Below are 4,144 nucleotides of genomic sequence, written 5' to 3'. Positions count from 1 at the left end.
GATGGAAGTGTCTGTCCTAAACCCTCACCTGGTAGTGTCTGCACGTCGTGTGGGCAGTCGCGCACGCTTTTTTTTTACGCAACCGGTGCAACCGAGCCGCGCGGCGCGATGTCTCTTCGCGCATCCGCCTCCGCCGAACAAAGGGCATCACGCATCGTAAACACTGCTGGGAAAGCTGACGCGCAGCTGTGCGCGTCTCGTGCGATGCGCGCACCGCCGCGGTCTCCCCGAAAGCGCCACGTGACGAGACGACACAGAAATGCTTAGTCACGACGGCTCGCACCGATCTCGTTGGAACCTCCGATGCCGGCGAAAGACCCCCGGTAAAGCACTTAAGTCAGAACAAACCAACTGAGATACGTTTGGAGGTAAATATTTGACTAAAATATGAATGGTATAGCTGCTTCGACTTCGACTTTAGGGTTCGGTGACCAGATGGTGGGTGTTTCGTCACACGTCACAGATACTTCGTTTCGCCCCTTTCCTGCGATCGCTGCGGCTGTCACACATGACGCAGGCAAAGAAAAAAAAAGACATGCTTTTGTGAAGTTCTTTATGAGCATCATAATCACCGCTAAAAAATGTAAGCAAGTTTCGCTCCGTCTTGACGTCACGATAATGTTGATGACGTCAGGTCCGGCATTTCGAGACCAACTTTAGTATCAAATACTGTATCTTATAATTGTTATGCGACATTAATACTTGTTATCATACTTTTGTGTGCGAGAAGTGAGTGGTAAAGTTAGTTAACGATCGAAAATGTGTCTCGGCACTCCTTTAATGGAACCGGGTGCATGGCAGTGTTGAATTTTTTTACATGCGCACCAGCTGGATGCTTATGGAGTGGCATGCCTGTCAACGTTTCTCACTGCGATCTTGCTTTTTGCTGTGACAACTGTTAGTGGGACTTGCCCTACGCTGTAGTCGAAAGCTCTAACCACAATGTCTTCATCGGAGAAGAAGAAATCGGAATACAACAGAAGTACACAGGAGCGTGCTGGACTGTTTCGGTATCATGTCACCTTCGGTGGGAGTCAGATGTGCACGAAAGTCGTGCCATTATCGTGCCGTTGTCGGGCCGTTGTATTCATTGTTAGGGCATATTATTGCCGTTTGCAGCGGTCTGCTTGAAACGGCCCCTTCAAACATTTCCTTAAATATTCTATTCTTTGAGGAAAGAGATTTGCGTTCGATCGGGAACGAAATTCGGTCGGTTGCCAGCTTGGTGAACGGAACTTCTGACGGATTGCAGTCGACCTTTACTGCAGTCACTGCGACTTTCTATTGGCTTGCATGTGGCAACTGCAGCGTAATTGTAGCTGGTGAATTAGGAAGTCTAGTGACGAGTAACTTGAATCCAAGGAGATGAAAACAGGCGTATTTCGTGCGTGTCTTCGGCGCTCGAGGACTACGCCAGAACGACAGCCCGTATGTCTTTCGTGCGTGCTGTCGGGAAGGCAGCCACGCTTAATGAATGTCGACCTATACTGCATATACCCGTTGAGCATCGTACGCTGTCCAGATGACTCTTTGATTTTCTTGATTCAAAAAAAAGAAAAAAAAGAAAGGCCGAACGAGAGGCTGTTCGTCGAGCTGACGTGACATTTCACAAATGTTCTGAGGTCACTAGCAGACAGGACACCAGCAATCCTTACGAAAAAAAAAAGAAAGAAATGCGTACACCGACGACGTGGTTTTAAGAAGCTGTGCGTCATCCTTCAAATACCGTGCGCTGGGATATTAGTCAGAGCAATGCGCGTGATTCATGCCAAATAAAAAAAAATGCAACGGAGAAGGCCATTAATACGACGTTGGCTGTTAATTAAACATGGTCCGCATACGTGGAACCGCGACAGTCACCCCTTCCAAGACGAAAACGATGGTCATCGATCTGTGGCCCGTGTACGTCAGCCCAGTAATGAAGATGCCGGTATATGCCAGCCGTTTGCACTTTGCAAAGCTGATCACAAGTGTCTTGGGCGATGAGGACGTTGATGCCCCTGGATGACATGCATTCCGTAGTCGGAATGATCGAAAGAAAGTGCGAGGACGGTGTAGCTTTCTCAGCTAACGGCTTTCGCCCTTAGCGAGGACGTAGAGAGGAATGCTGTTCTTTAACGAATGCCGGGGATGTCAGCCAATCCGCAGGCCAGGCATATATGCTACTCCAGACGACAGCCGAGCTGGACAGTCGCGCAGAGACAAGCGTGAAAGCTTAATTTCTCCTGTGACACTGACATTGTGGAGAGAGTCACAAGACTAGAACGTATATGTATCTGTTCTACTGCCTCCACCATCCACCGCTCGAGGGTGATTTCTGGTGGCGTGCCAGGTCATGATTATATGACGATTCCCATGACTAAGGTTACTGAGTTAATGTTTCCGAGACATGATTGAACTGGGTCATAAATGCGCAGTTCAAGCCATCTTACATGCATATATGGGTTTCGGCGCGCAGAACAGGGCCCTCGTTGGTTCGTTGCGTACAGTGTTCCAGTGTCGTCTCACATGCCCTCTCGTTCCTTACCTGCCTTCTCGCGACGAGACGCATATACCCGTATATACCCGTATATAGAAACGGGTATATACCTATACCCGTTTCTTTCATTAGGGTGCGAGAGAGGAGACGCTTCTTCGTTGGGTGAGTTGCCTGTGCAAAGCCATCGCGGCTTGTCGGTCACAGCCAACCAAAGAGTGCAGTTCTAGTCATTTCAGTTACCTGCGTCTATGGGCTGTGACCTCGCAGCATAAACGGCAAAACGCCCAACGATCCGATCCGGCTTGGTCGTCGCAGTGGCCGGCATGTGCAACTAACGGCCGGAACACGCGTCAGGGACCTTGAGATAGCACGACTAGGCGCTGCTAATGCCCAGGTGTCGCGAGCTGGTGCGGCCCAAAGTTAGGGAGGAGGGCGGTGTCAGTTGAAAAAGGATGTCAGGAGCTCAGCGGGCGCAAGAGCGGAGAAGAAGAGGGAGCGTGCGCTTGTCAAAAAAAAAAAAAAGGTCACACGCGGAAATCGTATCTCCGTTCATTTTGATTTGCGTGCTGTACGCACTCAGCGCTTTGCTTCCTAATTCTGATTCCCTTATTATTGCTCCCCTCCCACAGTATTCTCTAACCTTATCGCCACTTTCTATCACCTAATGCTCCTTGCTCTTTGTACTTTCATATACCTTTTCCTGGAACGAAGAACGATAAGAAAAACGACCAGAGCAAATGGGCTCTAGGCAAAATTAATCGCTGTAGGCTTGTTCGTTCAACCGAGTTGTCCTGGCAGTGGTATATACGTCAGAGCAATAACGTTAGGCAGTTCATTACCTTGTTTTGTTTTTCTTATTAAAGCGAAGCCTTTATGTGCGAACCTCGCCGGGTTTCATGGCCGTGGGAGCTGCGTGGCTGTTCTGTCGCCGAATAGGTCAACCAATCACAGCAAAGCACGCGCGCCGTTGGGGTTGCTTGCATCACCACCTCTCCGCACATCCGCGCATATGCTCGCATCCGCGGCTGCATGGTAGTGCGGACGTAAACAATTCTTTCGGACAGAATGGATTCGAATTGTGCCACGTATACGTATGCGCATGCTGCCTCTTTGTTGTGTGCGCCCGCACTTGTGTGTGTGCGCGTATCTGTGCGTGCTTGCATGCGTGTGTGTACTCGTGTTTCGGCTATTATTTTTCTTTATTGCCTGCTAGGCATAAAATAAAAGTAGATACAGTGCATTGTCACTTTTAAAAGTGCTGTCACATCACCTTCAGCACGTAAGGGATTAAAAACGCAGTTGTTTCATCATAGAGAGTTCCCCTAAAAGGGGGTACCACTCAGGCTTTTCAGTTTGAACTGTGTACACTTCTCTCAAGTATTCTACACTCTCAATGAAATACTCTCCTGCCGGTCGCGAATTCAAGTCCTCGTTGCGCTCGGCCATCCGCGTCCTCCACACGCTGTGGAGTACTAGTGCCATGAACATGTCGTAGGGCACACCCCCTACGTTCTTGACAGGCAGAAAACGGATGCCGTACGGGGTAATGGGCAAGTCTTTCTTCAAGGTCCTCTGGAGGATGTCCCAGAGAAAGACTGCATTACAGCAATCCAGAAATATGTGTTCAACTGTCTCCGGCTTTTTGTAGATGATGCAGTCTACAGA

This window comes from Dermacentor albipictus, chromosome 4 (assembly GCF_038994185.2).
Source record: "Dermacentor albipictus isolate Rhodes 1998 colony chromosome 4, USDA_Dalb.pri_finalv2, whole genome shotgun sequence".
Taxonomy (NCBI): domain Eukaryota; kingdom Metazoa; phylum Arthropoda; class Arachnida; order Ixodida; family Ixodidae; genus Dermacentor; species Dermacentor albipictus.
This window is presented reverse-complemented; position numbering follows the sequence as displayed.